The sequence below is a fragment of the Chrysochloris asiatica genome, unplaced genomic scaffold, assembly GCF_000296735.1.
Source record: "Chrysochloris asiatica unplaced genomic scaffold, ChrAsi1.0 scaffold00499, whole genome shotgun sequence".
Taxonomy (NCBI): Eukaryota; Metazoa; Chordata; class Mammalia; order Afrosoricida; family Chrysochloridae; genus Chrysochloris; species Chrysochloris asiatica.
This window is the reverse complement of record NW_006409017.1, coordinates 447,825-460,393: the sequence shown is the minus strand read 5'-3', so window position 1 is coordinate 460,393 and position 12,569 is coordinate 447,825.

The window sequence follows — 12,569 nt, the reverse complement described above, 5'->3', positions numbered from 1 at the left end:
TCTGTTTTGGAAGAAGTGCAGCCAGAGTGCTCCTTGGAGGCCAGGATGGCTAAGCTTCATCTCTCATACTTTGGACATATTGTCAAGAGGAAACAGTCTCTGGAGAAGGATGTCATGCTGGGTAACGTGGAGGGTCAGAGAAAAAGACGAAGACCCCTAACGAGATGGATTGGCCAGGTGGCATCATTGATGGACTCGAGTGTGGCAGTGGTAGTGAAGTTGGCCCAGGATCGGACATTGTTTCGTTCATCTGTGCATGGGGTCGCTATAAGTCAGTTCTGACTCAATGGCACATGACAACAACAACAACAACAACAACATTTGACTTAGTCTTCTTAATCTTCTTCAAAATTTTCTATTCAGTTCTTTTTTCTGCTCATTTCTTCCATTTGCTTTAGCATCTTTGCACTGGAGATCAAGTCTCTTATGACATCTATTTGGTCTTTTCCTTCTTACTGAGCTTTTGCTTTCTTCCTATATGATGTTCTTGATATCATCCCACAACTCTTCTGGTCTTCAGTCTTTTGTGGAATGCGTTAAATCTGTTCTTCAGATTATCACTAAATTCAGGTGAAGGTATGTTCAAGGTCATATTTTGGCTTTCGTGGACATGTTTTAATTTTCTTCAGCTTCAGTTTCAACATGCACATGTACAACTGATTGTCTGTTTCACAGAGTGCCCAATGTCTTGCTTTTGCTGATTATATGTAGCTTTTCCTCCATCTCTTTCCGTAGATGCAGCAAATATGATTTCTATCCATACCATCTGGTGAGGTCTATGTGTATAGTCTTCTTTTAAGTTGTTTAAAAAAGGGGTTGCTGTTAAAAATTCATTGGTCTTGCAAAGTTCTCTCATGGTATATGCAGCATCCTTTCAATTACCAATGTAATGTTTTTTACCTACTGATACTTCTTCTTGGTTTCCTATCTTTATATTCTTAATCCCCAGTAATTACCAATGCATCTTTTTTTTTCCTTTCTTTCTTTTAAAAGTTTTTATTGTGAATTAAGAGAAACTTTATATGACCAATCATCAGTTCTACACTCAACAAATCATACACTTTGTTTCATTACAATGGCTATAATCTGCTCCATGTACCATCAGTTAACAGTATTTCTCTCTATTCATTTTAGCTCTGGTTTTTTTGTTTTGTTTTGTTTTTCATAAACACTCAGGCATATATCATAATTTACACCACTAAAGGACACATTCTGCAAGTCTGCCTCCTGGCCACCAGCTCTCTGTCCCTCTCGTTCCATGAATCTAGAGTCTTCAGCTGCTCCCTTTCTCCATATCCTCATCTCTGATTTCGCTGCACCTTTGGATAGGTCCCACATTCTGCTTATGCTTGTCTCCCTTGAAGGGTTTTCCTGATGATTATTCTTTGAAGATGTATCTTCTGTCACTCTAGTAGTTCTAGGCTGGTCTGCTTGTCTTTTCTGGTGGAAATGTCCCACCTCAAAAAGTTCTGGATGAGGCTCAGGAATCTACTTAAGGTCCTATACACTGCAAAGAATCCTCTAGAGGCGTATTTCACTGGGCAAGTTGTAGAACCCCTTTAGTATATTCCAATCAGTTTTTATCCATTCTTCCATTGGTGGTCAATTAGGCTGTCACTATCTTTTTACTATTGCTAATAGTGTTGCTATGAACACTGGGGTGCATATATCTACTCATATTATGACTCTTATTTCTTGTGAATATATATCAAGTAGAGGGATTGTTGGATCATATGGTATTTCTATTTCCAACTTTCTGAGGAAGCCCCATACTCTTTTCCAGTGTGGGTGGAACATTTTGCATTCCCACCAGCAATGTAGGAGGGTCCCAGCCTCTCCATATTCTCACCAGTATTTATTGTTTTCTGTATTTTTTAACTTCACTATCATTGCTGATGTGAGATGGCATCTCATTGTTGTTTTGATTTGTATTTCACTAACGGCTAATGATTGCGAAAATTTCATCATGTTTGTTGGCTATCCAAATCTCTTCCTTCTTGAATTGTCTGTTCAAGTCCTGTGCTCATTTTTTAATTGGATTCCTTGTATTTTTCTTGTAGAGGTGTTGTAGTTTTCTATAGATTTTATAAATTAATCCCTTGCAAAACATCTTTCTTGAAAGATTTCAATTTTTATTCCATCAATTCCTGTTGCCTTGTTCTTTGCCAATTCCTTCAGTACACCTTGGACTTTTTCCTTCAGTATCATTGGCTCTTGATCATATACTACCTCTTGAAATGGCTGAACAGTAACCATTTCCTTTTGGTACACTGACTCTGTGTATTCCTTCCATCTTCACTTGATGCTTCCTTCACCATTCAATTATTTTCCCAGCGATTCTTTCAATAATGAAAGTTGAGACTTGAGTTTTTTCTTCAGTTCCCCCAGCTTGAGAAGTGCTGAGCGTGTTCTTCCTTTTTGGTTTTCTGATCTCAGATCTATGCACATCTTGTTGTAATATTTGGCTTTATCTTCTCAAGCTGATCTTTGAAATTTTCTGTTCAGCTCTTGGTCCTTCTCATTTCTTCCATTTGCTTTAGCATTTCTACACTGGAAAGCAAGTTTCAGTGCTTCTTCTGACATTCATTTTGAGCTTTTCCTTCTTTGTTGTCTTCTCAGTGACCTTTTGTTTTCTTCCTGTATTAAGTTCTTGATGTCATCCCACAACTCTTCTGGTCTTCGGTCTTCAAATTGCTAGTAAGTCACATAGATTTAACTTTATTACAGACTGTTTTAATCAGGGAAAAAACAAATAATAATAACAAGGTAACCTCAAAACAAAACAAAACAAAAAAACCCTACACTGCACATCAAAGTAGAAAAGAGAAAAAAACACACAAAGATTCAGTAAACATTAACAGAACAATAATGAAAATTAAACTCACAAACAAGAATTAAGCATAGAAAAATATGTTAAATAAATAATCCAGTAGCACCACAGACACACACACACAAAAAACAAAACAAAACAAAACAAAACATACACACAAAAAAATGACAACAATCAATTCACACCTATTGAAAATTACATTGAATGTAAATGGATTAAATGTACCAGTATGTAGATAAAGAACAGAACGGATAAGAAAACAGAATCCTTCAATATGTTGTCTATAAGAGACATATATAAAAGATGGAGACAGCCAAAATGTCCATTAACAGCAGAATGACTAAACAAATTTTGGTACATACACATAATGCAATTCTTATTTTTATGAATTATGAGACTGTGAAATACCTCACGAAGTGATTGAACCTGAAGGACAATAACCTGAATCAAATTAGTCAATGACAAATGGACAAAAACTATATGAAACCAATGTTATAGAAATTTTTTAAATCAGGCTTTTTTTTTTTTTTTTTTCTTTTGATAAAAGATATAATCTATTATGGTTGCAGGTGGAGGAGGTTAGAAAAACATGGGCTGGAGGGTTAAAGCCATAACTACACAGTGCTGTAGTCTCCCATCTCCTTTAGTTCACATTGGACATACCCACAACTCCACTTAGAACTTTTAAAACTCTATCATTCAGAAGAAGAGGCTCTCTGTTCTGTTTCCACCTCAGAAATTAAACCAAATCTTATTTTACTTCACCGTTCAGAATTATACTGCTCCTAAAATATGTACATGAAGGATCTGCTTGGCTGACAATGACCCCATAGAACAGAGGAGAGCTGTTCCATAGAGTTTCCAAACTTGTAAACTTTATGGAAACAGATTGCCACAGTTGCCACAACTCTCTTGAGTTGCTGTTTGTAGGGTGTGTAGTGGAAGGCACAGTATGAACCACTGAAGTATATTGATGAAGCTAGACTAAAAGTTCTTCCATGTTTTAGGACTAATGATTTTTAATAAGCACTGTAAATATGTGGTGTGCTATATTATTGTCAGCATATAGAGTTTGAATATCTTACAAGGATAAAATGGAAAAGCATGTCAGAAATATTCAAACCTTAATGACTGCATTAACATCTAAAACTCTTATCAAGAAATAAAATATGTTCAATATCTAATGGCACATTCTTCTTAGCCAAAGAGTTGACCATGATGTCGTGAATGGAGTAAAGTCCTTGAGACCTTCATTTGCTGATGGGACACAACTCAAAATGAAGAGAAACATCGATACCCTATGCACTTGTTGTTAGTTGCCATCGAGTCAGTATCGACAAATAGCGACCTATGCACTGCAGATCCTAGGCATTAGGGAGCTGAAATATACTGGTTTCGGCCATTTTGAATCAGACAATCACATGGTTTACTATGCTGGGGATGACAAATTGAAGAGGAATATTGTTGCATTCATTGTCAAAAAGAACATATCCAGATCAGTCATGTAGTACAGTGCTATCTGTGATAAGACAATATTCACATGCCTACCAGGAAGACCAATTAATACCACTATTTTCCAAATTTACACAATGAACACTAAAGCCAATGATGATGAAATGGAAAATGTCTACTAAAGTCTTCAGTTTGAAATTGATCAAACACACAATGAAGACGTATTGATAACTACTGGGGATAGGAATACAAAGGTTGGAAACAAAGAAGATCAGTAGTTGGACTATACGGTCTTGGTAATAGAAATGATGCTAGAGATTGCAAAATATAAATTTGCAAGACAAATAATTTGTTCATTGCAAATACCTTTCTTAAACAACATAAAAGACGACTGTACACCTGGACCACACCAAATTAAATACACAAAGATCAAACTAACTAAATCTGTGAAAATAAATGATGGAAAACTTCAAATTATCAGCTCAAACAAGGCAAGGAGAAGATTGTAGAACAGACCATCAATTTGTTGTTAGGTGCCATTGAGTTGGTACCGACTCACAGTGACTCTATGCACAACAAAACAAAACACTTCCCAGTCTTGGTACAACTTCACAATTGTTGCCATGCTTGAGCCCATTGATGCTTCCACTTTGCAAATCCATCTTGCTCATGGTCTTCCTCTTTTTTTCATACCCTCCACCTTACCAAATATGATATCCTTCTCCAGTGACTGGTCCCTCCTGACAATATGTCCAAAGTATGAGAGACAAAGTTTGGCTATCCGGGCCTTCAAGAAGTACTTTGGCTTCGCTGCTTCCAACACAGATTTGTTGGTTCTTTTGGAAGCTCACGGTAATTTCAATATTATCCTTCAACACCGTAACTCAAATGCAACAAGTCTTCTATAATCTTTCTTATTCACTGTCCAGTTTTCGGATGCACATGAAGTTTTTGAAAATACCATGTTTTTGGTCAGGCACACCTTAGTCCTCAAGCTGATACCGTTGCTCTTCAACACTTAAAAAAGGACTTGTGCAGCAGATTTGTGTAATGCAATACATTATTTGATTTCTTGACTACTGCTTCCATGAGTGTTGATAATTAATCCAAAAAGAATGAAATCATTAACAACTTCAATCTTCTCTCCATTCATAAGATTGCTGCTTATTGAACCAGAGGTGAGGAATTTTTTTTTTTTTCTTTATATTGATCTGCATTCAATCCAAAAAGGCTGTGGTCTTTGATCTTTATCAGTAAATATTTTAAGTCCTCTTCATTTTCAACAAGCAAAGTTGTTATTGTTCTGCTTATCACATGTTGTTATTGTGTCTTTCTCCAAACCTGAAGTCCTGTTTTTTTTTTTGTTTTGTTTTGTTTTCATGAGCCAGCTTTTCAGATTATTTGCTCAGAATAGAGGTTGAATAAGTATGGTTAAAGAATACAACCTTGTCTCACATCTTTCTTAATTTTAAAACATTCAGTGTTCCCATGTTCTGTTCGAACAATTGCCTCTTGGTCCAGGTACAGATTGCTCATGAGTACAATTCAGTTTTCAGGAATATTTATACTTTGCAATATTGTCCATAGCGTGTCATGATCCACACAATCGAAAGCCTTTGGATAGTCAATAATGCACAGGTAAATTTCTTTCTGATATTCTCTGCTTTCAGCCAAGATCCATGGTACATCAACAATGATAACCCTTGTTCCACAACCTCTTTGAATCTGTCTTCAACCTCTGGAACTTTCTGTCAATGTATGATTGTAGCTGTTTCTGTACTATCTTTAGCAAAACTTTACTCATATGGGATATCAAAGAGATTGTCCGATGATTTCCATATTCCATTGGGTCACTTCTCTTTGGAATGGGCACAAATGTGGATCTCTTCCTATCAATCAGCCAGATAGTTGTCTTCCAGATTTCTTGGATGAGATGAGTGAGTGCCTCCTGTGTCACCTGACTTTCTTGAAAGATTTCCATTTTTATTCCAACAATTTCTGGTGCCTTGTTCTTTGCCAATTCTTTCAATGCACCTTGGACTTCTTCCTTCAGTATCATTGGCTCTTGATCATATGCTACCTCTTGAAATGGCTGAACATTAACCATTTCATTTTGGTGCAATGACTGTGTATTCCTTCCATCTTCTCTTTAGTGTATAAAGTAGCATCATCTAATTTAACAATCACATTAAAATTTTGCCAGTTGTCTCACTAATGGCCCTTATTGTAGAAATTAAAAATATATGTTTATCCAACCCTTAATTTTATTCTGACTTTTTATTTTAATTTACTTTGAGCATGTTATCAGCAGGGACCAGTCTCAAGAGAAGCACCTCATGATTGCTAAAGCAGAGGGTCAAAGAAAAAAGGAAAAGATTCTTAAATATAACTTACAAGTAACTAAAGTTTCGATTATAATGAAATAAAGATCTACATTAAAGCCCAAGACTGTCTAGTGGATTAATTTTAGCAATAACATCATCCTCTGTTTTACAGACATTAAACAATATGAAATAATCCTTTTCTTAACTTGCCCTTAATGCTGTAATTGATAAAATCAGAGGAGATATGAGAAAAAGAAAAAGAAATAATTTAATTAAAGATATTGTAAACTTCCAAATAAGCATTGGTCAATTTATTTGTTGCATTTTTAAAGACCCAATGCTATGTTTCGGAAATAAGTGAATGAGACAGAAAAATATCATTCTGTTTCAGAACTTAGAAATAATTGTTGAAGAAAAATACTATACTAGACAAAGTAAATGGTCAATTAGAAAGAGTGAGACCACATTGAAATTTCTTGATATCGTGGCTGCAACAAAGCACTTAAAACATAACAAAGATGGTGCCAATGGTTCAAGTTTAGAAAAAGTTTTAATCTATTGTATATAATGCCACTACGAGCTGGAGCTGACTTGCAGAAACCAAACAGCAACAATAGCAGCAACAACAAAGCAGAGTATATATCAATTTTAGACAACTCAAGGAAGACAATACAGCAAAATTTTCTAAGGAGGATAGTTGCTGTTTTTGTAGGAGTCATAGAGTTAGTACCAACACAGAGTGAACCTAGGTATAACAGAATGAAACATTGCCTGGTCCTGTGCTGACTTCACTGTCCTTGCTACGCTTGAGCACATTGATTCTGTAAATGTGCCAATATATTTTGTTGAAGGTCTTTCTCTTGTTCTCTGACCTTCCACTATATGTCGAATGATGTCCTTCTCCAGGGAATGATCCCTCCTTATAATACGTCCAAAGTATAGGAGACAAAGTCTGGTCATCCAGAATTCAAAGGAATAATCTTCATGTATTTATTTCAACCCAGGTCTTTGTTTTTTTGGGAAGGCCACGGTACTTTCAATATTTTTCTCAAACACCACAAAATCATAATTCAAATGCATCAACTTATCTACAGTCTTCCTGTTTAACTTTCATGTGCATATGAAGCAATTGTGCATACCATAATTTGGGTCAAGCACACCTTAGTTATGAAACTGGCATCATTGCCCTTCAACACTTTAGAGAGGACTTATGCAGCAGATTTAATTAATGCAATACATTATACAATTTTTTGATTGATGCTTCCATGAGTGTTACTGGTTGATGAAAGCAAAATGAAGTCTTTGACAACTTCAATGCATGTTTTAAAAGCCTATGAATCAAAACATCTTCAAAAAGTAATAGAAAACACTATTATTGAAATTTTGAGAATGTTCAGTTTTATATTAATTTTTATATCACAATAGTAATACATACTGGTGGTGCTGTTTATGTGCTGTGTAGTCTGTTCCAACTAATAGCAACAGATAAGGAAGAAGGAGAGAAGGATTACTCCCAAATATTTAGTCACTGAAAACATTATGAATAGCAATGGAACACTACTTTGAAATACAACTTTGTCTGTGATAGGATAATATCTCCTATGGCTAGAAACATACATTGACAGAGAACTTCCTGAGGTTCAAGCCAGATTCAGAAAAGTCTGTGGAACAAGGGATATTATTGCTAATGTCCATGGATCTTGGCTGAAAGCAGATAATATCAAAATATCAGAAAGATGTTTACCTGTGCTTCATTGAATATTCAAAGGCTTTCATTGTATGGACCCTGACAAGCTATGGACAACATTGCAAAGTATGAGTATTCTGGAACACTTAATTTTGCTCATAAGGAATCTGTACCTGGACCAAGAGACAGTTGTTTGAACAGAGCATGGGAACACTGAATAAGTTTAAAATCTAAAAAAAGGTGTGCAAAAAGGTTGTATTCTTTCACCATACTTATTCAACCTATATGCTGAACATATAATCTGAGATGCTGGCTCATATGAAGAAAAACATGACATCAGGATTGGAGGAAGACTCACTAACAATCTGCAATATGCGGATGATACAACCTTGCTTGCTGAAAGTGAAGAAGACTTAAAACATCTACTGATGAAGAACAAAGAGCACAGCCTTCAGTGTGTAAAGAAAATAAAAAATCTTTACAACTGGATCAATAACTAGTATCATGAGAAATATAGAAAAGACTGAAGTTGTTAAATAATTCGTTTTGTTTGGATACACAATCAATATTCATGAAAGCATCAGTTAAGAAATCAAACAACATATTGTATTGTATAAATCTGCTGCCAAAGATATCTTTATAGTGTTAAAAAGCAAAAATATGAGCTTGAGGACTAAGGTGTTCCTAATGAAATGCATGCTACTTTCAGTTTCCTCATATATTGAACATTGAATAAGGAAGACCTCAGGAGAATTGAGGTGTTCTTATAATGGTGTTGGAATATAATGTGATACTAGCATGGACTGTTTGAGTAACAAATAATCTTATCTTGGCTGCACTTCTTCCAAAATTGATCTGTTGGTCTTTTGGCAGCCCATAGCACTTTTAATATTTGCTCCAACACCATAACGCAAAGCATCAATTCTACTATGGTCTTCCTTATTTACCCTCCAGCTTTCACATGCATATGAGATTATTGAAAATACCATGGCTTGGGTCAGGTGCACCTTAGTCTTCAAGCTAACACCTTTGCTCTTCAACACTTTAAAAAGGTTTTGTGCAGGAGATTTGCCCAATGCAATACGTTGTTTGATTTCTTTACTGCTGCTTCCATGAGTGTTGATAGTTGATCCAAGAAGAATGAAGTCCTTGACAACTTCAGTCTTTTTTTTTCTGTTGATAAGAATGTTGTTTATTGGTCCAGTGGTGAGGATTTTTGTTTTCTTTACATTTAGATGTAATCCATACCAAAGGCTGTGGTCTAAGATTGCTGCTCTTAGGTGACATCAAATCAGCTCTGACTTGTAGCAACATTATGCATAATAGAATGAGGTATTACACTGTCCTGAATTATCCTTATAATTGTTTCATTTGATCCAATTCATTTTGCAGTTTGTTAATCAGCCTCATTGAGGGGTTTTCCTCTTTTGCTGACACTCTTATTTTCCCATCATAATGTCCTTCCCAATGGACTGATTGGTCCCTAAGATAATACGTCCAGAGTATGAGAGACAAATTGTCATTATCCTATCTCCTAGGGAACATTATGATTGTACTTCCTCCAAGATAAGATTATTTGTCAGACTACAAAGTCACTTGAACTGCAAGGTCGGCGGTTCAAGCTCACCAGCTGCTCCTCAGAAACCCTATACAGGGTCTGTATGGGTCGGAATTGACTCAACAACACTTAACAACAACAACAGTGCTGAAAATATTTCTGTCAAATTACAAAATGTCTCCTGTCTTGGAAAAAAATGACTTATTCTTAATATTTGTGTTAAATGAATATCCACCACCCATCTGTCATTGGAGGCTTGAATGCTAATATGAATCTGAACAGGTTTTAGCATAGGTTCCAGAATAAGACCAACTAGAAGAAAGGCATGTTGAGTTACTTGTGAAAAACAATTAATAAAAACACTTTGGATTATAGTGTTTTTTTGTTTTTTTCCCTAAAACTGTTCATATGGATGGCCCTGGATTGGGCATTGATTTGTTCCACTGTGTATGAGGTAGCCTTGAGTTAGGGGTGACTCTAATAAAGTTAACAACAACTCTTTTTATTATTTTCTGAAACATTCTCTATAATTACCCTTTCTCTTTGCAGTTTTCCATATTATTACCCTAAATGAATCTTTTTTACCAGTTAAGTGCATTTAGTATTATTTTATATCTTAATTAAAAATAAAAAACAACAACAACAAAAACTAGACACTGACATCTTTCAAAGATAACCCAATTTTCTGTTCCAGTAAACTCCTCAAAAGAAATGACAAAATGCATGTTCTCTACTTCACCACTTTATAAACAATTAAAAATAAACCCTTATCAAATTTCTATACTAATCATTTTATTGAGGCAGTCTTATCAAACTACAACAAATATCTTTTTTAAATGGAATGGTCAGTTCTCAGTATTTACTTAATTCTACCTGGTTGCCACATTCAACACAGTTGGTTATTCCTTCCATCAAACAGTCATTCACTTGAATTCTGTTATAACTAATGTATTACCTAAACTTTTAGCACTTTATTTTCTTTCAACCACTCATATTTCATTTTGTTGTACTTTGACGGCTTCCGTGTTCCTGTGATTCTAAAAACTGTGCCTCCAGTATTTTAAATATAGGGAGGTTTCAGCTGAGCTTCCAGACAAAGACAGACTAGGAAAAAGTAGAGAAAGAATACTACCAAATACTACCAAATACTGGAAACCTTATGAATAGCAGTGGAACAATGTCAGATAGCACCAGAATATTGAATACTGAAACATGATGAAGAGCTCCAGAATATTGTCAGATATAGTGTCAGTAGATAAGCCTCTCAGGAGGAAAGACAATAAAAAACTGCGTTCTCAAAGAAGAGTTGCTTATGATGGCAGGAATGGAGTAAAACCTTCAGAACCTTCATTTGCTGGTGGGACACACCTTAAAATGAAGAGAAACAGCTGTCAATATGCATTAAGAATTGGAACATGTAAGGATTGAAGTATGAATCTAGGAAAATATGAAATTGTCAGAAATGAAATGGAACAAAAATAAGCATAAGTGAGCTGAAATGGATTGGTATCGGCCATTTTGAATATGTCAATCACATAGTTTACTATGATGGGAATGACAAATTGAAGAGGAATGGGTTCATTTTCATCATCAAAAAGAACATTTTAAGATCTGTTTTGAAGATCAACACTATCTGTTTTAGGATAATATCCATACCTCTAATGGAGCTGTGGTAGCATAGTGGTTACAAATCGGGCTGTGAACCACAAGGTCAACAGTTCGAAATGACCAGTTGCTCTGTGGGAGAAAGATGAGACATTCTGCTCCCGTAAAGATTTACAGCCTCGAAAACCCTGTTCAGGGTCGCTATGGGTCGGAACCGACTCGACGACACTTAACAACAACAAAAGGAAGAACAATTATTACCGCTATTATGCAAATTAACATGCCAACCACAGCAGTCAGTGATGATCAAATTGAATAAGTCTGTATTGCTCTGTAAGATAAACACTGGACTGCAAGATCAGTTTGAACTGCAAGAGCGGCCTTTGAAACCTACTAGTCACTTCTCTGAAATCCTATACAGGATTGACATGAGAAAGAATTAACTCATTAGTACTTTCCAACAGCAACAAAACTAACTTTTTTAGCCTGAAATAATTCAAGAATGCAATCAAGATATATTGATAATCACTGGTGATTAGAATGCAAAAGTTGGAAACAAAGTGGAAGGTTCCATAGTTAGAAAATATGGCCTTGGTTATAGAAATTATGTTGTAAATCCCTTGACTTCTTCATTGCAAATAACTATTTTAAATAACATAAAAGATGACTATATAAATGGAATTCACCAGATGGAATACACAGATATCAAATTGAATACATTTTGGAAAAAGACAGTGGAAAGACCATCTCATCAGCCAAAACAAGACTGGAAAAGACCATCAATTGCTAAATACACAAGTTCATGGTAAAGTTGAAGAAATTTCAAACAAGTCTTCATGAGTCAAAATATGAACTTGAACATGTTCCACTTGAGTTTGGAGATCATCTGGAGAACAATTTTGATGCATTGGACACTAAAAACTGAAAAAGACTATTTTGGTCTTTTTTCCAGAAAGACTCAGAATCTTGCTTGCCTGAACAAAGATGCTGAAGCAAATGGAAAAAGTGAGGAGGTAAAAGAGCTGAATAGAAAAATCCAAAGGGCAACTTGATAAGATAAAGTCAAATATTATAGGGAAATATGCAAAAACCTGGAGTTAGAAAACCAAAAGA